Genomic DNA, 22,595 nt, shown 5'->3' with positions numbered 1-22,595 from the left:
CTTTAGAAGGTTAGGACTCTGATGTGATCTATCAGCCAAAAAGCAATCACATGTCTGAAAGGGATTACAGTTGGGGAGAATACAGGTTTTTTAAACCAACAGGGCAGTGTCCAGTGCAAACAGCTCCAAAATAATTGCCAGATGATGAGAAGAGATTTAGAAAGTGGTAAATTAAAAAAAAAAAAAAAGAAAGTGGTAAATAGAAGGAAATTAGATAGGTTGATTTAGATAAGGACTAACTTAGCTCAATTACTTTATCAATATGATGCTCTTTGTTAGTTATTCTCCAAAAAGTGTGCTTAAAAGTGGATGGATGGAACTGGATGTTTGATGTTATTGGCCTATAGCAGAACTACTAATGAACTATCTCCCATTATCAAAAAATGATATGGAATAGCTCTACAATTTATAATTTTAGAGTTGCCTGAGAGAAGGGTTACTTGGCCAGGGTTATGTATCAGAGAAGGGGTTTGAATCTCTGTCTTCCTGACTCCAAGGCTATATTTCTATGCCACTTTGCCTCTGGAAGGCTGACAGAAGTTGAAATTCCAAAACAGTCCACTTCATCTCCAATAAATAGCATGCACATAGTAAAGGCTTGTGGCTTAAAGAACTAGTATCAAGGGATTTCTCTGAGAATTTCAGCTTTCCATATCATTCTTCTTTCCTAGGGCTATAAATGTGGACAGGAGGAATATTCTATGGATAAATTCAGTTTAAACTCTAACTTTCTATTCATTCTCAATTGTGTAACTGTTCTCCCCAAATCCTTTCAAACTAAAAATGTACACCCATGCTCTCAGTTAAAAGGTGAATCTTTTGAAACCATGGAAGGCAAACTTACCTCCCAAAAGTTTGGGGTATGTTTTATTTTGGGGGTTTTGCTTATGTAGGTGTAAAAAAAAGTTAGTGTTTCCTCTTGATAAATCACTCATTTGACCTCTGAAAACCTTTCTTTACTTTCATATAATTTTCATAGTCATAGTTATCACCTGTGAAACTATCCCAAATTATGATTCACCATGAGGTGAGGAAAGGAAACAGCCAAGTTTCAAGATGTATTTGTAAGATTTTAGAGGTTAAAACTTACAAGATTCAGAATTTGGTAGATAGAGCAAAGTGAGCACTTAATAAATGATTTCCAGCTCTACCAGTTACTGTTTACATGACCCAGTCCTTTAGGACTTCAGTTTCCTCATCTGTAAAATTAGGTAGACTAGATGACCTCTAAGGACTCTTCTAGATTTATAAGCCTACAAATGAAGAATAGCACAAGACCAAGTTAACAATTGAGAATCTATTGAGTCAAATGAGAGGAAAACCTTTAGGTAAAACTTTTGTGATTGCACAGCCTTTAATTGCTGACTCTAAGTCCTAAGATCAGCTAGCTAGTCTCCTCTTTCTATGGAAAAAGGCCTTGAATTTAAATTCCTCCCTCCCCCAACCCTATGCCTTACCGGACTAACGGGAAGTGAGGCTGGATTTTCCTCCCCTCATCTACCACCTACTTTGATGAGCAGTTTCCACTTCACAGAAACCACTTACACTAATGCTTACACAGTGTTAATAATTCATTAGAATTATGTATTTGTTAGATGCCTATAGAGTTGTAGTTGTACCTACATATCCTTTTATATCAGTCATGGAAACAATAGGTCACATAGTCACCAAGGGCAAACAAATATTTTCCTCAAGTGGAAAGATTTAAATGGCAATGAAAGAAATCTTGGAATCATAGAATTTCAGATTTGAAAGGGAATTTAGACAGCAACTAGTCATGGGATCATAGACCTAATACACAAAAGGGATCTCACAGACCACTTAGTTTCATTTTGTGATTAAATCACATTGTCCCATCTGTAAAACAACTATCATTAGATTATATGATCATAAATCAGAGCTATAGTCCATGGTGTATGCATTGTACATACTCTTCAAAGCTATGTATACTATGGAAAGTTGGGTTCTATATCTCTCCTTTAGGTCCAAAGATTAGTTCTGAAAGTTTAGGAATATCTTTTTAATTCTATTGTTTTAGAGACCCCACTGGCATATTTTTTTATGATTATCATTCATATAAATTAGTGAGACAAACTTAATAAGCTCTCAGAAACAAGAGATTTTGTAAGGGTTTCACAATTACTATAAAATATTTTCCTCAAAATTTTTGATACCATCTCAGAGTCCCAGAGAAAATGAACTTATGTGGAAAGTGGAAAGGGGGGAGGCAACTCATAGCTTCTGGTAGTCCTTTTTTCTGGAATATTCAAGGATTTCTTCTTAGATATGGTATAATTTTTCTGTTAAACTACAAGAGTCTTGAATCTGACATTCTTAATATAATCCAGTTGGTTATTAGCTCCCAGTTCAGACAATTCTACCAGTCACTGTTATCTCAGGCAATCACCTAGGAAAGCAATAAAGTACAATTCTTTGGATCCTTCAAACAAGGTCCTCATCTAAATAAGAGCTATGAACTCATGATACTTTTCTCTCTTCCACCACCAAGTGGAAAGCTCCTTCTAAGGAGCTTTCCTAGAAGACTTCTATTTTACTAGTGGAATCTTTCAGTTCTGAATTGACTCACTATATTATAGAGTAGGGCTTTGCAAACATTTTCCACTTGCCCTTTTCACTTGAGAAATTTTTGTACAACCCCACGTAATATAAAATATGTATACAAATTAAACATTTACTACCAATAAATAATAACTTGGTGATTCTTTGCATGCAGTTATATGAAGGTTTTTTTTTTTTTTTTTTTTTTTTTTTTTTTTTTTTTTTTTTAAGAAACAATGTGACCAAGTTTCTACACTCAGTCTGAAACTTTCTGGGCATACAAATTTGTCTAATGGTTTCAAATACTTGTTGCACTAAGTCTAAAGTTTTGATTAATTGGTGAGATCACAGCATCTGGTTAATATAACAGCCAACAGTATCATATTCCTTTGAGTGAGGATAATTGATTTACTCAATGGTCAAAATCCTTATGCAGGCACACCCCATTTTATTGTACTTTGTTTCATTGTGTTTCACAGAGAATGCTTTTCTCTCCACAAACTGAAATTTCATGGCAACTGTGTATTGATCAAGTCTATTGGAGCCATTTTTTCAACACCATGCACTCATTTTATTTCTCTGTGCTACATTTTGGTAATTCTTGCAATATTCCAGACTTTGTCATTATTATTGTATCTGTTTTGGTTGTCTGTGAGCAGTAAGCCTTGATGTTACTCTTATAATTGTTTTGGGATACCACAAACCATGCCCATACAAGATGGCAAACAATCTATAAATATCATGTGTGTTCAACTCTTTCACTGACTGACTCTCACTCTCCTTGGGTTTCCCTATTCCTTGAGACACAAAAGTGTTGAAGAATATTACATAAACTTAGTTGATAAAGCAGTGTCAGGGTCTGAAAGGACTTAATTCAATTTTGAAAGAAGTTGTATTGTGGGTAAAATTTTATGAACCAGCATCTCATATTACAGAGAAATCTTTAATGAGAAGAATAGTCAATCAATCTAGCAAACTTCATCATTGTCTTATTTTAATAAATTGCTATAGCCTTTTACTAAAGGCTTCAGCAACCTCCATTCTGATTAATCAGTAGCTATCAATATCAAGGCAAAACTCTCCACCAGCAAAAAAAAAAAAAAAAAAAAAAAAAAAAAAATATATATATATATATATATATATATATATATATATATATATATATATATGATTCAATGAAGGTTTAGGTTATGGTTAGTATATTTTTTAGTAGTAAAGTAGTTTTTAATTAAGGTACATACATCATTCATTTAGATACAATTTTAGACTATAGTATAGTGAAGACATGACTTTTATATTCACTGGGAAACCAAAAATTTCATATGAGTTGCTTTATTGTAGTCATCTGGAACTGAACCTGCAATGTCTCTAAGGTAGCCGGTAGTTCTCAGGCACATCATTTTACATATGAATAAACTGAGATACCAAAAGAAGCATATGCAGGCTCTGACTCCAGGCTCTCCCCAAATTTAGCATTCTTTCTCTGATTCAGATATTTCTAACAGCAACCTGAAATTTCCCTATCTGTTTTTTCTCCCATTGGAGAAAGTATATCAGAACTTCTGTGAAGAACATTATAAATGGTAAGTGGTAAACTGTAAGTAGATTCTAAAAGGTTATACAGAAATAGTGTTATAGTCTCACTTTCATCCTATGTTGCTTTTAGAATGTAATATATGGCATCCTGGAAAAGCCAAGTGCCAGACTATGTGCATGATATAGGACAACTGGCCTTTATTCTTTTAGGTTGCTTATTTTTTCTTTCCCTTCATTATGTCTGGCCTCATTAACACTCCCCCTTCCTAATAACTCCTACACATGTAAGATGGAAGACAATGGAAATAAGATAAGATAGAGTCAGAACCTATAGTTGGAACAGCAACATTCCCTGAATATTTTTGCCACTGGAACCAGTTCCATCACAGCAGGAGTTCTTAACATTCTTGTGTATGTCATGGGCAATTTGGGTGGTCTGGTAAAAAAAAAAACACCTCATGACCTCTTTCTCATGTTTTAAAATGAATAAATAAAATGTAGAGGATTACAATAAAACCAATTATACTGAAATAGAGTTATCAGCATATTTTTTAAAGTTCTCAAACCCCAAGTTAAGAATTTCTGTTTTAAAAGGAAATAAAATGCACACATTGTCTTCCCCCACTCTTTTATATGACTAGCAAGGTAGAGTAGATAGATGCTCATCTGATGAGATTTGAAGAACAATTGGGGAAAGCAAACTTCTTTTGGCAAAAAAAAAAAATCTTCCAGGATTTCTAATGCCATTACGGCAAAATGAGGAAGGTCAAAATCCTTCTTCTGAAGTCCTCCAAAATTTCCCTCCACATAATTAGAAAATTCCCTTAGAATTGATCTAGGAGGAGGGAAGCAGCTTACAGCAAGAAAGGTCTGTCTTACTAGGATGAGAGGGGGAGCAAGGTCCAAGAACAGCAGCAGAAGCAGCCAAGAGCAGAGGAGAAGGAGAATGAAGAAAAAGAGGGACTAAATGGGCTAAATTATTCCACATATAGGAGGCAGGAAAAAACTGTTATAATATGGCAGGTGGAGAGAGGATGGCAGGCAAAGTTTAAACCTTTTTCTCATCAAAATTGGTTCAAAAAGGGAAAAAAGAAATACTCAGTTGAATAAAAAAAATCCCTCCTAACCAATAAAAAAATAAAAAGAGATAGGAATAATAGAAAGGAAGAGGTGGTTGATAATAGGGAAGATACATTAAGATAGGTAGTGATAAGAAGTACTTGTGAGGAGGAAAAGGATGGGATATAAGAGAGAGGAAGAGAGAGGAACAAGCAAAAAAATTAATATGGATGGAAATACACAGTACATTTATCATAACTATAAATGTGAATGGGATGAACTCAACCATAAAAGAAAAGGAAATAGCAGAATGGGTTAAAAATGAATCTTATAATATATTGTCAAGAAAAAAACATATTTGAGGCAGGGATAAAGGGATTTGAGGCACAGGGATAAAGGTAAGGACCAAAGCAAAACGCGTTATGCTTCAGCTGGAGCAAAGAAAGTAGAAGCACTTTCTTTGTACTTCTCATGCCTCATGATCCTCAAGCAAAACCAAAAACAAATTTAATTAAAAGAAATTAAGAAGGAAACTATATCTTGCTGAATGGTGCATAATGAAGTCATATCAATATTAAACATATGTGCACCAAAGTGTATAGAATTTAAATCTGTGAAGAAAAGCTGAATGAATTACAGGAAGAATAGTTACTAAAACAATAATAATAGGAGACTTCAACTTATCCTTCTCAGAATTAGAGAAATCTAACCAGGCTTAACCAAAAAAAAAAAAAAAGGAAAGAAAGAAAGAAAGAGAGAGAGAGAGAGAGAGAGAGAGAGAGAAAAGAAGAAAAAAGAAATTAAAATTAAAAAAATAAAAACAAGAACAAAGTTAAGAAGTTGAATAAATTTCTAAAAAGGTTAGGTATTATAGATCTCTTACAGAATTTGAAGGGGAATATACCTTTTTTATAGCAATATATAGAACTACACAAAAATTGATCATATATTATAACATAAAGATCTCATAACCAAATGCAAAAAAACCCAAATACTTTTCAGATCATCATGTAATAAAAATTACATTATTTAATAACCAATGAAAAGAAAGATTAAAATTAATTGGAAATTAAATGATTTATTTCTTTAAAAAAAACAAGTAGATAAAAAAGTCATAAAAACATTTAATAATTTCATTAAAGAAAATTATAACAATGAGATAACCTGCCAAAACTTATGAGATGCAGGTAGGCTACCTTTTTTTATTGATTACTTTGATATCCTTGAGTTTTTGTTCTTTAAGATCAATTTTGTTATTATTTTTATAAGCTGCATAAAATAATTTTTGATAGCCTACCTGTACCAGATCTCAGACTTCATTATAAAGCAGTAATTATCAAAAAAAAATCTAGTACTAGCTAAGAAATAGAGGGATAGGAAAGGATTCTGGAAGTTGTTAAATAGATCAGAAAATCCCAAGCTCTCCAAATTTCCCCATAAACAAAACAATATTGAGCTTCAGAGAACCCACATACATACACATATGCATAAACATACAATATATATAATATACATGTATATTTATATATACATATACATGTACATACATATCTATTCATACACATCTATGTAAGGTTGTACTACTTATTTGTCCTCTAGTTCTCTGAAGGGTGAACATAGTGTAGTTAAAAACAAAGAAGAGTTGGGAAGAACAATGATCCTCATGGGTCAATCAGAGAAAATTTGATTCCAGAGAGGTTTGACCATCTGTAGACTATAAACATCTCCAGGCTAGCTCCACTGAAATTGCAAGCAGGAGATCTGGATTTAGCTGGATTGAGAGGAAGCCACAGTCCCAAATACAGGAGTTTTCAACTCCCAGATCTCCAACCAAGAGAAGCAGAAAAAGGTAAACGGAACTCTTGTGAACTGTATTTCTGTTGTGGATATACATAAAGTCCACATGTATAATTTGATTTTACTGATATAACATAAAAAAAGGAAAATAAAAATGGAAAGGGGATAGTATCAGAAAAAGGGAAAAAAGAGATAAAAAGAGGGAAGTACATCCTACAAAGAGGCAAAGAAAACCTATCATATCTGAAGGGATTTAGAGAGGGGGAGGAACCTCATGTGAATCTTATTCTCATCAGAGTTGGCTCAAAGAGAAAATAATTGATATATTTGTTTTACAGAGAATTCTTTCTCACCTCATTAAAAAGTGGGAGAGAAAAAGGAAAAAGGAAAAGAGTAATAAGGGAAGGGTGCAAAAAAAGGGAAAGGGATTTAAAGGAAGGAGGGAGGGATACTAAACAGGGAGGGTTGTGTGACGCAAATGGGGCCCATAAGTTTAATACTGGGGAAGGGGTTTAGGGGGACAAGGGGGGAAAAAGCATAATCCGGGGATATTATGGTGGCAGGAAATACAGAATTAGTAATTTAACTGTAAATGTGAATGGATGAACTCTCCCATTAAGCAGAGGCAGATAGCAGACTGGATCAAAAGTCAGAACCCTACAATATGTTGTTTACAGGAAACACATTTAAAGCAGGGAGACACATACAGAGTAAAGGTAAAAGGCTGGAGCAAAATCTATTATGCTTCAGGTGAAGTCAAAAAAGCAGGGGTAGCCATCCTTATCTCAGATCAAGCAAAAGCAAAAATTGATCTAATTAAAAGAGATAAGGAAGGAAATTATATCCTGCTAAAAGGTAGCATAGACAATGAAGCAATATCAATACTACACATATATGCACCAAATGATATAACATCTAACTTCCTAAAGGAGAAGTTAAGAGAGTTGCAAGAAGAAATAGACAGCAAAACTATAATAGTGAGAGATCTCAACCTTGCACTCTCAGAATTGGATAAATCAAACCACAAAACAAATAAGAAAGAAATTAAAGAGGTAAATAGAATCTTAGAAAAATTAGGTATGATAGATCTTTGGAGAAAACTGAATGGTGACAGAAAGGAGTATACCTTTTTCTCAGCACTTCATGGAACCTATATTGAAAATGACCTTATTTTAGGATATAAAGATCTCAAAACTAAATGTAGGAAGGCAGAAATAGTAAATGCTTTCTTTTCAGATCATGATGCAATAAAAACTACATTCAACAAAAAGTTAGGGGTAAATAGACCAAAAAGTAATGGGAAACTAAATAATCTCATCTTAAAGAATGATTGGATGAAACAGCAAATTATAGACACAATTAATAATTTCACTCAAGATAATGATAATGATGAGACATCATATCAAAATTTGTGGGATGCAGTTAAAGCGGTAATAAGGGGAAATTTTATATCTTTAGAGGCTTACTTGAATAAAATAGAGAAAAAGAAGATCAATGAATTGGGCTTGCAACTTAAAAAGCTAGAAAAAAATCAGAGTAAAACCCCCCAACCAAATACTAAACTTGAAATTCTACAATTAAAAGGAGAAATTAATAATATTGAAAGTAAAAAAAAAAACTATTAAAACTAAGAATTGGTTCTATGAAAAAAAAAACAATAAAATAGATAAACCTTTGGTAAATCTGATCAGAAAAAGGAAAGAGGAAAATCAAATTGTTAGTCTTAAAAATGAAAAGAGGGAACTTTCCACCAATGAAGAGGAAATTAGAGAAATAATAAGGAATTACTTTGCCCAACTTTATGCCAATAAATTTGATAACTTAAGTTAAATGGATGACTACCTCCAAAAATATAGGTTTCTTAGATTAACAGAGGAGAAGGTAAACTGCTTAAATAGTCCCATTTCAGAAAAAGAAATAGAACAAGCTATTAATCAACTCCCCAGGAAAAAATCCCCAGATGGATTTACATGTGAATTCTACCAAACATTTAAAGAACAATTAGCCCCAATGTTATATAAACTAGTTGAAAAAATAGGGGATGAAGGAGTCCTACCAAACTTCTTTTATGACACAGACATGGTACTGATACCTAAACCAGTTAGATTGAAAACTGAGAAAGAAAACTATAGACCAATATCCTTAATGAATATTGATGCTAAAATCTTAAATAAGAGATTAGCAAAAAGACTTCAGAAAATCATTCCCAGGATAATATACTATGATCAAGTAGGATTTATACCAGGAATGCAGGGCTGATTTAATATTAGGAAAACTATTAGTATAATTGACCATATTAATAATCAAATTAATAAAAACTATATGATCATCTCAATAGATGCAGAAAAAGCATTTGATAAAATCCAACATCCATTTCTACTAAATAAAACACTGGAGAGTACAGGAATAAATGGACTATTCCTTAAAATAATCAGGAGCATATATTTAAAACCATCAACAAGTATCATATGTAATGGGGATAAACTGGAACTTTTTCCAGTAAGATCAGGAATGAAACAAGGTTGCTCACTATCACCATTACTATTCAATATTGTATTAGAAACGCTAGCCTTGGCAATAAGAGTCAAGAAAGAGATTAAAGAAATTAGAGTAGGTAATGAGAAAACCAAACTATCACTCTTTGCAAATGATATGATGGTATACTTAGAGAACCCCAGAGATTCTAATAAAAAGCAATTAGAAATAATCCACAACTTTAGCAAAGTTGCAGGACACAAAATAAATCCACATCAAACTTCAGCATCTTTATACATCACCAACAAAATCCAACAGCAAGAGATACAAAGAAAAATTCCATTCAAAATAACTGTCGATAGTATAAAATATTTGGGAATCTAGCTACTAAAGGAAAGTCAGAAATTATATGAGCAAAATTACAAAATACTTGCCACAAAAATAAAGTCAGATTTAAATAATTGGAAAGACATTAAGTGCTCTTGGATAGGCCGAGCAAATATAATAAAGATGACAATACTCCTTAAAGTAATCTATTTGTTTAGTGCTATACCACTCAAGAAACTATTTTAATGACCTAGAAAAAATAACAACAAAATTCATATGGAAGAACAAAAGGTTGAGAATTTCAAGGGAATTAATGAAGAAAAAATCAAATGAATATGGCCTAGCTGTACCTGATCTAAAGCTATATTATAAAGCAGCAGTCATTAAAGCCATTTGGTAATAGCTAAGAAATAGACTAGTTGATCAGTGGAATAGGTTAGGTTCACAGGGCAAGATAGTGAATAAAAATAGCAATCTAGTGTTTGACAAACCCAAGGATCCCAAATTTTGGGATAAGAATTCATTATTTGACAAAAATTGCTGGGAAAACTGGAAATTAATATGGCAGAAATTAGGCATGGACTCACACTTAACACCACATACCAAGATAAGATCAAAATGGGTCCATGATTTAGGCATAAAGAATGAGATCAAAGGAGAACTAGAGATCATTATTGATCACAAAATAGAAAATTTTGATTACATCAAATTAAAAAGCTTTTGTACAAACAAAACTAATGAAAACAAGATTAGAAGGGAAGTAACAAACTGGAAAAATATTTTTACAGTTAAAGGTTCTGATAAAGGCCTCATTTCCAAAATATATAGAGAATAAATGGTCAAAGGCTATGAATAGACAATTTTCAGATGATGAAATTCAAACTATTTCCACTCATATGAAAGAGGGTTCCAAATCACTATTGATTAGAGAAATGCAAATTAAGACAACTCTGAGCAGATTGGCTAAGATGACAGGAAAAAATAATGATGAATGCTGGAGGGGTTGTGGGAAAACTGGGACACTGATACATTGTTGGTGGAATTGTGAAAGAATCCAACCATTCTGGAGAGCAATCTGGAATTATGCCCCAAAATTTATCAAACTGTGCATATCCTTTGATCTAGCAGTGCTACTACTGGGCTTATATCCCAAAAAAATACTAAAGAAGGGAAAGGGACCTGCATGTGCCCAAAATGTTTGTGGCAGCCCTTTTTGTAGTGCCTAGAAACTGGAAAATGAATGGATGCCCATCAATTGGAGAATGGTTGGGTAAATTATGGTATATGAATGCTATGGAATATTATTATTCTGTAAGAAATGACCAGCAGGATGAATACAGAGAGGATTGGATTACATGAACCGATACTAAGTGAAATGAGCAGAACCAGGAGATCATTATACACTTCAACAACAATACTGTATGAGGATGTATTCTGATGGAAGTGGATATCTTCAACACCCTATGATCTACACCCTAGAATCTAGAATCAGCTACACCCAAAGAAGGAACACTGGGAAAATGAGTGTAAACTATTGGCATGTTTGTTCTTCCTTGGTTATTTTTACCTTCTGAATCCAATTCTTCCAGTGCAACAAAAAATTTGGTTCTGCACACATACAATGTATCTAGGATATACTATAACACATTTAACAGGTATGGGACTGCCTGCCATCTAGGGGAGGAAGTGGAGGGAAGAAAGGAAAATTCAGCATAGAAGTGAGTGCAAGGGATAATATTGTAAAAATTACCCATGCATATGTACTGTCAAAAAAGTTATAATTATAAAATTAGTTACATATCAAAAAATAGACTAATATATAATAAATCCATATATTCAACCTGTTAAACAAAATCTCAGTATTTGGTAAAAACTTCTAGTAAAACTGAAAACAATATAGCAGCAAGTAGATATAGATCCACATCTCACCATATGCCAAGATAAAGTCAAAATAGATATGTGATATACACATAAACAGTGATGCCATTAGCATATTAAGAGAGAGTGCAGCATGAAGCATGAGAATGGTTTACCCCAGGATACCATTAGGCTTTCTGTTTTAATGAATCATTCTTGTTTTCTTTCCTAAAAAAGTGTTTCAAGTGCTAGTAACATCTTCAAAATGTCATGCTCTAGAACAAAGCCCCAGCCACGCAATCCCTCAGAAACTTAAATGATATTTGTGTTCCTCTAAGGTACCTTTGTATGGTCTACAACTAGATTCTATGGTGCTTCAGAAATAGAATTCAGAATACTTTTAAAGAAGAACTGAGTAATGAGGAACTGTGGATATGTCCTGGAGCTATATATCCCACTTTCTATTAATTAACTCAGTATCCCTTACCTAGAAAGAATATCTCCTGATATTTATTTGATTAGTTAATCTATCATACATAGATCCCCATCCATGATGAGAAGGGCACTCAATGAATGGAGATCAGGAGTAGTTTTAGGATTTGTTTGTTCATTTTTAATGTGGATGAGGTCAAGGTGTTATTATTGCAGACATGATTCTATTTGAGATCTTCTTGACAAAGTCACTTCCCTATACAATGAGGCTCAAATAAAAACTCTTCTGTTGAGTTTTGAAGCATCTTATAACTTCTTCCATACTCTGAGATCCAGACAAACTGGATTTCTCTCTTTTGCTCTCACCTCTTTACCTTTTCACTGGCCATCTTCCATGCCTGGAAAAACCTTCTTCCTTACTTCTTTCTCTCTTCCTTCAAGGAATATCTCAGGCGTCTCATTTTACATGAAACATTTCCTGATTCATCCAACTTCTAAACAACCTTGTATTGGTTTATATTTATTCTAAGGACACCTAGAGTCAGTTAGGTGGTACAATGGATAGAGTTGGGTCTAGAGTCTGAAAAAGCTGAGTTCAAATCCAACCTTAGATACTTTCAGCTATATGACCCTATCCAAGTTACTTAACTCGGCTTGTCTCAGTTTCCTTATTTAAAATAGGGATAATAATAGCTTTTGTCTCCCTTTGTTATAAGGATCAAATTAGATAATAATTGTAAAGCACTTAGCACAATGCCTGACACATGGTAAGAATTGCATAAATGTTAGTTAATATTAGCTTTATAGTTTTTTCATAAATGTATGCATTTCTTGGCTTCTCCATAAGAGTATAAGCTCCTCAGGAATAGGAATTGCTATATATTTTTTGTATTTACAGGATCTAGTAAAGTTCCTGGCACATAGTATTTGCTTAATAAAATGTTTGTAGATTGATTAAAAAAGGTAGGCTGGAGCAAAATTAAGAAGGGCTTTATATGATATTTAAAGAGGAAACTATATTTTCATCTTCAAGTCATAGAGGGTCTCCCAAAGCTTCTTAACCAAGAGTTTAAGAGCCTGACTTCTCAGGCTTTCCTAACTCAAGCATAGCAAACATATTGTTTGATAGTCTTTAAAGAAGAAGCTAGGAAAATGATAAAATAGAAGAAATATTTGTTGACAGTTATCATAAAGGTCTTCCTTCCTGTGGACAGCCATAACCCTGATGCTCAGCCATGGTGGTTAGCACCTTGGGACCATAGCCATGGATACTACTGAAATCAATAACTGTGTAAACAAGGGGGGCAGCAGGCATGGAATTTCTGAAACAGCAACAATTCCCTCTAAGAGTGTCTCTCCATTTTTCTGTGTACAATCAATAGTTTATTTTGTGGGAGTCCCTTGTTTAGGCTACAAGCTTTTGTATTTCTGGTTCTTTCTTATTTGTGGCCAAAGAGGCCAATGTCTAAACTAGGGCAATCTTTCCCATATTGATTTTGAGCATCATATGGTCTTTGGGTATTGGGAAATGCCTGTTGCACTTAACGGCTATGTCTTTTAACCTCATGACCAGCCCAGCAGTCAGATTCCATCAGAGGCACAACCAGCTCTAATTACCTCCCATCCTCACAGCCGGACAAGAGCTGCAACTTCTTAGCTCTTATTGTCGATGTTGGGAATTACATTTCCCAACGGTCAAGGGACAGGCAAAGAATAGTGTTCAATAAAGCCCAAGCTAAGACATGACATAGCAGGGAAGCTAGAATGGTACATTCACCAATTAGCCAGGAGTCTGTGGCCATCAATCAAGTGTGACCCAGGCTCTCAGCATGTAGGTCAAACCTAGACCCTTCCATAGTAATTGCATTGAAAAAACTATCCCTGGAGGAGGTTGAAGCAGCTAACCCTGCAGGATACAATGAAGGCTAAGGCATTCTAGCTAAGGTAGCTCTATCCCACAAGGTGTAGCAAAGGTAATATAGAAAAAAATGGAAGCTGTTCTTAATCCATTAAAAGACAAATACTAATTAAGTACCAACTATGTACAAAGAAAGCATTGGAATTCCTTGTAGAGTTATTCCTATTAGAGAAACAGCTAGATAGCACAATGGATAGAGCACCAGTCCTGAAGTCAGAAAGCCCTGAGTTCAAATCTGGTCTAAAACACTAAATACTTACTAATTATGTGACCCTGGGCAAGTCACTTAACCTAATTGCCTCAAAAACAAAGTGAATGAGCCTTGGATTATGCCATATGAAGAGAGATGGAAGGAAATGGAGATGTTTAGCCTGGGGAAGTTAAGATTTAGAAGGGAAAATGATGGCTGTCTTCAAGTATTTGAAGTACTTTTAAATGGAAAAGAGAATATGATGATGATAATAATAGACACCATTTACACACTACTTTAAAGCTTTCAAAGCCCTTTACAGATAATTTATTTTATCCTCACTACAAGCCTGGAAGATAGGCACTAGTGTTATTCACATTTTATAGAGAAAAATGAGACTGGCAAAGGGTGTCTTTCCTGGCCAGGAAAACCAAGAAAACTAGGGTATCTGAGACCAAATTTGAACTCAGTACTTTTTGATTCCTGGCTCAACACTCTATCCATTGGGCCACCTAAACATTATGCTTGATTCCAGAAATCAGAAGCAGGCGCAATGGGTGGAAATTTCAGAAAAGTAAATATAGACCTAAAGTAAGGACAGAGAAACTAGAACCATGCTTAAGTAGAATAAGTCAATTTAGAAGGTAATAAGTTTCTTCTTCTGCCTTTGAGGGAAAGTTGGATCACACGTTGTTAGTTATATTGCAAAAGTGATTCTTAGTCAAGAAGATTTTGGTCCAACCAGCCACTGAAGTCTCTTCTATTTTTCAAGCTGGGATGCTGCTATAGGACCATTTTTATAATTTAGATTTTCCTGCAATTTACACTAATTTCTCAGGAATACATTGTAAATTATTTTTCCTCCCTTTTTCACAAGGAAATTAGGCATGAAGATTCATACAAAAACTTCTGGTTCTTAGCACTATTCTCAAAGATACATAGGTCACTTCAATGCAATGGTACATATAGGGGTCCTGATCATACAGCTTACGGTTTACAGATTTTAGAGATGCTTTCTGAATTGATGCCCAAATTAACAACTAAGGAAGGAGCTCTAACACCAACATTCACAAATAACATATTATAGAATCATTTTAAAGTATTTTATAATTTATAAGGCACTATGTAATGTGAACTATTACTTACCCTCAGAACAATTATGTGAGGTAGTTAAGGAAAGTTTAATATGACCTTATCACAAATGAAAAAAATTGAGGAACATAGGCATGAAATTACTTATTCAAGGTCATATAGTTAATAAATTTATGAAGCAGTAGTTGAAATCTGGTGATTTTTTCAATCTTCTTTGCTGGATTTTCATCCAGACCATGTCTATTAATCATGGGGATTTCCCAAAGTACTATACTGGGCATTCTTCATGTCTCTTTTTATGCTATTTTATGCAGTGATTTTATCAGTAATCATGGATTAATTTTTCATCTCTATGCAGATGATCCTCAGATATACTTATTTAACCTAAAACTCTTTCTCCTGGATGTCTCAAAATGAATACCCTGCAGATACCTTAAACTTAAAATGTCCAAAATTGAACTCATCATCTTTCCTCATAACTTCTCTATGACAGTCAAGATCACCACCTTCCTCACAGTCAGCTAAGCTTGCCACCCTCATGTCTCTCTCACTACTACTTGACTCTCTCACTAGCACTCACTCCACAACCAATCTGTTGCCAAAGCCTTCTGCTTTTATATTTGTAACATTCTCAAATACTTCCCCTTCTCTCCTTGGACATTGCCACCATCTTGATTCACCACATCATCAATTCTTACCTATTTTGTTGGTCAGCTGTTTCAATTGTGTCTGATTCATTGTGACACCATTTGTGGTTTTCTTGGCAAGGATACTGGAGTGGTTTGCCATTTCTTTCTCCAACTCATTTTACAGATGAGGAAACTGACGCAAACAGATCAAGTGACTTTGCCTAGGGTCACAGAACTAGTAAATGTTCTAGTCCAGATATGAACTCAGAAATAAGAATCTTCTTCCTTCCAGACCCAGTACTGTCTTCTCTATCTTGTCTAGCTGCCCATCATCTGATAACTGAGTTATTGTAATAGCCTGCTTATTGATCTTCCTTACTCAATTATCTCCCTTTCCAGTCCATCATCCAAAATGATCTTCCTAAAGATAAGGCCTGACCATGTGACCCCACTCCTATTCGGTAACATCCAGTAGTTCCCTATTATGTCCTGGACAAATATAATATCCTCTGTTTGGCTTTTAAAGCCTTTTCTAACTTTCCTACCTTTCTGATCTTCTACCTTATTTCCTCACCTAACTGGGCATCTTTTCATCATCTATTCTACTTTCTTCTACTATAAAGACTTATAAAAGCTTTTCACAGTTTCACCGATTTCTCAGCACTCTCTAAATTCATCCCACATTAGCAGGATGACTGAAGGAAGATAAGTAAAAGAAATTAGTCCAAAGGCAAAAGATTTTGAAAAATGAAGGCAGAACAATAGTTAAAAGAAGGCTGGATCAAGAGTCAAAAGTTGTTATTGTTTAGTCACATCTAGCTCTTCATGATTCCATTTGGGGTTTCTTGGCAAAGATACTGTAGTGGTTTGCCATTTCCTTCTCCAGCTCAGTTTACAGATGAGGAAACTGAGGCAAATGGGGCTAAGTGACTTGCTATTAAGTGTCTGAGACAGAATTTGAACTTGGATATTCCTGACTCCAAACCCAGCACTCTATTCACTGTACCTAACTGTCCCTTGTAAAAAAAAAAAAATAGGTGATTAATAAATGTTGCTGTTGATGTTTATTCTATGGTTCAATCATAAACATTTCCTAAGTGCCTCTGGTTTTAGCACAATGTTAAGTACATAGTAGAGGTTTGATAAATGTTTGTGATTGACTGGCTGATTGCAGACAGAGAACTGTGCAAGAGGTTGAGAAAGATGCAAAATTTAAAATAAGATTCAGTCCCAGTCCTTATGGTGCTTATAATGTATTACAATATTAAAAAGCTTCTTGAAACACCTAGCACAGTTCTTGGCACATAATAGGCAGTCAATCAATTCTTGCTTATTAATTAACACAAGCTCAAATAACCATATTACACAAATTCACATAAATATTATAGGAAGTAACAAAACAAAATGTTATATTAGATCTGAGAAGGAAGATAATTACTGATGGGCATGGGTGGGAAAGAGAAATCAGGGAATGATTATGATTGTGCAATACCCCTTGTAATTTTCTTAAAATTTGTCCCTGTTCTTTTCTTGTCTGTAACATCTGGCTTTACTCTATACATCGTTTCTTCTTCCAACTTGTTTTCAATCTGTTTTCTTTTCTCTAAGCCTCTCTTGGTTTTCTTCCTCTTTTTCTTCTTTTCTCCTCTTCTTTCTCTTTCTTTTCTGTTTTTAAAGAGAAATGTGTGTGCTAAAAATTTCAGCCATAGCATTTGCCCAACACTGAATTCAATTTCTTTGTCCACAGTTAGTCCCCTACAGGCATTGGGCATCCTGGGGTGCAAAAAGACAGATGATGCTATGTCAGGATGCTGAAGTACTAGCAAGGGACTGGAATGCCCCTCTTTTGTCAAGCTATCATGGAGTAGGGGAAAGTACAAAGAGAAAAATAAAAGACAAAAAGACTCCAGCAGTGTGGTAAAATAGAAAGTATGCTAAACAAGAATAGGCAGAATGGGAGAAAAAGAATATTTTTTCTTTCAGGAGTCTGAAGCAGGTTCTGTAGAGCACTTAGAATTTGGTTAGATATTAAAGAATTTTGTCCTGCCACTGAATTTCAATGACTAGAAGAAAGAGAGGGGCTAATGACTGTGCAATTTTGTTTCACTTAAGTCTAATTCACACACAGTCCACTTCAGTCCAAGATGTCATTGTTTGTCTTTGAAAATGAAGGACAAACAATAACATATAGATCTGAAAGTTAATCCTGATCCTGCCACTTACTAAATGATATCTGTGGTCATATTATATAACAAAGTGAATCACTTAATGCAAAAGTAAGCCCAGTCTAAAATATTTCCCTGTCTAGTCAGCTACAGGGCTGAAACTCCCTGATTAATAAAATAAAATTATAGAATCATGGAATAGGAGGGATCTTGAAACACCTCCTCTAATTCATTTTACAGACAAGATAAATGAGACTGAGAACACTTTGTTTATCTCATGAATGTCCCTTCTGAGAGAGAGAGAGAGAGAGAGAGAGAGAGAGAGAGAGAGAGAGAGAGAGACAGACACACAGACACACAGACACACAGACACACAGACTATAGAATTGTAAAAGTTTATCTGGTACAGGAGTGGGAAAACTAGGATTTCTTCATCTCTTCCCAGGGGCTAAATCTGACCTGAACCTACTTTTGTAAGGCTTAGGAGCAAAAAAATTAATTTTCACATTTTAAAATATTTATCATTGTATTTAAAAATATGAAAAATAATTCTTACTTCATAAGTCTTACAAAAGCAGTTGTAAGTAGGTTTCAGCTAACATGAATAATTTAACATTCCTTGAACTAATGCAAATACCTCATTTTTACAATTAACAGATGGCACAATGGATAGAATATTGGGTTTAGAATCAGAAAGACCTTAGTTCAAATCTGGCTTCAGATACTTACTAATTGTATGACTTGGTAAGCTTCTTAATTTTTATCTGTCTTAGTTTCTTCAACTGTAAAATGAGTAATAATGATAATAGTGTCTCAGGACTTGAACCCAGGCTTTATTCTTCAAATGTAGCTGTTTTTGTTTTGTTTTGTTTTTTTCAACACTGATAGATATATTTCATTAAGCTAAATGCACATGCAATTTTCTTAGGCGTAATACCTTACTACTATTATTAATAACAAGCATTTCTATAGATTTTTAAAGTTTTCAAAGCTCTTTTGACACACTATTCCATTTATACCTCAGAACTTGAGACAATTGCCACTATATGTATTATTCCCATATTAAAGATGAGAAAACTGAAACTTAGAAAAAGCCAAATGCCTGGCCCATGCTCACACGGACACTGAATATTAAAACTAGTCTTCTAAAAAAAAAGTAGACTTCCAACATTCAGTACTTCATCAACTACACAAAACTAAATAACATTAATTCATCACCTGCCTTAGATTGAATTAGTTTGAACTACTCAGCCAGTCACTTACAGAGTCCTGAGGCAATAGGGATAAGTGGATTCTGATGACAGATGGATAATCACAAAAAGTTCTATGGCATGCAGCTGAGGAATTTGAATGGGCAAGAATATAAAGGATGACACCAGACATCCTCAGATGATAAATGGTCAAAGGATATTAATAGGCAATTTTCAGATGATGAAGTCACATCTATCTATAGTCATATGAAAAACTGCTCTAAATCACTATTGATTAGAAAAATACAAATTAAAAAAAAAAACTCTGAGGTATCACCTCACCATCAGATTGGCTAATATGACAAAAAAAAAAAAAAAAAGAAAATGACAAATTTTGGAGAGGATATAGAAAAATTGGGACACGTGCATTGTTGACGGAGTTGTGAACTGATCTAACTATTCTGGAGAGCAATTAGGAACTATGTTCAAAGAGTTGTAAAACAGTTCCAACTTGACCTTTGATCCATTGACCCAACAATACCATTATTAAGTCTGTATCCCAAAGGGGAAATCATCTATTTGTACAAAAATGAGAAGATGTCTATCAATTGGACAAGGACTGAACAGGTTTTGGCATGTGATTATAATGGAAATACTATTGTTCTGTAAGAAATAATGAGCAGGATAATTTCAGAAAAAACCTAGGAAGATTTACATGAACTGCTGCAAAGTAAACATGAACTAGGAGAACACTATACATATCAACAACAATATCATATAATGATCAGTTATGAGTGAATTAGCTATCCCCAGTAAAATAATGATCCAAGAAAATTCCAAATGACTCATGATGAAAAGCACTATCCACCTCTTAAAAAAAACTCATGGTGTCTGAATGCAGATTGAAGCATCCTATTTTTTGTTTTTTTTTTATTTGTCTTTGTGTTTGTGTGTGTGGATGTGTGTGTGAAATCTGTGTTATCCTTTACAGCATAACTAATATAGAAATATGTTTTACATGACTGCACATGTGTAGTCTATATTGAATTGCTTATTGTATCAGGGAGGGGAGTTTGGAACTCAGAATTTTTTAAAATGAATGTTTAAAATTGTTTTTACAGGTAATTGGGGAAAATATTATTTTTTTAAAATATGAGACCAGACTTCCATAGACAAAGTAGAAAGTCCTCTATTCCCAAAAAAGGCAAAGTTGACAATTAGGAGATGGGGAATGTAAGTTCCTTAAGAACAAGGAAGGTTGTTGTTTTGTTTTGTTTTAATGGAAGGCTTCATGAATTTGCATGTCATCCTTGTGCAGGGACCATACTAATCTCTGCATTTTTCCAATTTTAGTATATGTGCTGCCAAAATGAGCACCGTCTTTTTTTTTCTTTTACTTTGTCTCCATATCCCTTATTCCTTGTTTATAATAAGTGCTTAATAAATGTTTCCCAAGCTGTTGTTGAATTACCAAAAAATGGCAGAATAGACAAAACAAATCTTACTATTGTTTCTGTACACAGTGCATAGTGTTTGTCCATTATTGTTAGGTCTACCATGAACAAAATTTCATTGCATGAATAAATAATATCTCTTGTCTAGAAACTGAAAATATGCATTTTTTTCTTGCAAGAGCTGATTGCTCTCTATAGATTTGTCTGAGGTGCTGCCTGATCTTCCTACATTTCCCTTTACAGTGTTTCTGAAGTTGCTACAAGGCAATGGTCAGGTTTTCAACACAGCTGGTACTCTCCTGGGTTCCTTTGCAGGCTGACTATGTAAAGTCACCCAAAGCTATAATTATAGCAATAGGGATAAAACCTTAGGTTTCATTTTTATAGGCAAGTGCTGGATATGGAAACTCCTTCAGCCTAAACAGTGAAGCACTTTCTCTTCAATTTACAATATTAGATGGGTATGGGGGGGAGGGGAGGGAAGAAGTGAGAAGTTAAATTAAATACTCAGGATGATATAAACTTTGGACAGTATTTAAACTACAAATCTTTCTGCCTCCAAGATTAGGCCTCTAGCTTATACAACATTTTGCTTCTTGAGCTATAGACATTTATTTATCCATCATAGTACTTTCCAAACAGAAACTTTAGGAAGTAATTAGAGCAAAATATAGTTACCTATATTTTAGAATGAAACTCGCACAGTTTAAGTGACCTACTCACAGTTACACAAATTATAAGTATCAGAGCTGAATCATGTTAGAACCAAGATTAGAAAAGGTTGCAGAGATCTATTACCTCTAAAATAAAATAAAAATCCTATTTGGCATATAAAATGACTCATAATCTGGTTCTTATTTAGCTTTCTAGACTAGTTTCACTTTTCTCACCTTTAAAAATCTACATTTCTTCCAAACTGGTTTTCTTGCTGTTCTTTTATAAGATATCTCATCACCCTTCGAATTCTGCCTTTGAGCACCTGTTCTCATGTCTCATACCCAGAATAGTAGCCTATCCTCTCTTCTTAGAATTCTTAGTACCATGGAAGCTCAATTTTAGTGGCACCTCCTATGTAAGACTTTTTCTAATCCCCACAAGTCATTAATAATTTTCTTCAACTTCCACCCCAAATTTACTGCTTTTATATTTTGTCCTTGAGAGGCAATGTCAAGTAATGAAAAGAAAGCTAGTACAAGTGCCAATCTTCTTTGGTAGAAAGACCTTCCTTGCCAAGGAGTTCTTATATCTACTAATGAAATAATAAGTCCAGTCACTTATCCTAAAAATAAGGACTTAGAAAAAGTCTTTTTCCCTTAAGGATAGTTGCTTGTGAGATCTCAAGGACATATTTTTTTCTTTTTAAAAAAATTTCTATTAAAGCTTTTTAATTTTCAAAACATATGCATGCATGATTTTTCAATATTAACCCTTGAAAAACCTTGTGTTTCATTTTTCCCTTTTCTTCCCATCCCTTCCCCTAGATTGCAAGCCAATATATGTTAAACATGAAAAATGCATGTTAAATCTAATATATGCAAACATTTATACAATTATCTTGCTGTGCAAGAAAAATCAAATCAAAAAGAAAAAATGAGAAAGAAATAAAATGCAAGCAAACAACAACAAAAAAGAGTGAAAATGCTATTTTATGATCCACACTCAGTTCCCACAGTCTTCTCTCTGTGTGTAGATGGCTCTCTTCATCACAAGATTATTGGAACTGGCCTGGATCACCTTATTGTTGAAAAGAGCCATATCCATCAGAATTGATCATTGTATAATTTTATTGTTGCCATGTATAAAGATCTCCTGGTTCTGCTCATTTCACTTAGCATCAGTTCATGTAAGTCTCTCCAGACCTCTCTAAAATCATCCTGCTGATTGTTTCTTATTAAACAATAATATTCCACAACAT

The 22,595-nt window shown here is 34.1% G+C and overlaps 1 non-coding gene across 1 annotated transcript; it reads right to left on the bottom strand.

The window, feature by feature from the left end:
* Positions 1-20,499: 20,499 nt before the first annotated feature.
* On the bottom strand, positions 20,500-20,603 carry LOC141552300 (U6 spliceosomal RNA). Its single transcript, XR_012485105.1, has one exon. It is a non-coding gene; the product is annotated as a U6 spliceosomal RNA (small nuclear RNA).
* Between the last annotated feature and the right edge of the window lie 1,992 nt (positions 20,604-22,595).

Source organism: Sminthopsis crassicaudata, chromosome 1 (assembly GCF_048593235.1).
Source record: "Sminthopsis crassicaudata isolate SCR6 chromosome 1, ASM4859323v1, whole genome shotgun sequence".
Lineage (NCBI taxonomy): Eukaryota > Metazoa > Chordata > Mammalia > Dasyuromorphia > Dasyuridae > Sminthopsis > Sminthopsis crassicaudata.
Note: the sequence above shows the minus strand (reverse complement) of the source record. Positions and strands in the feature narration are given on the sequence as shown.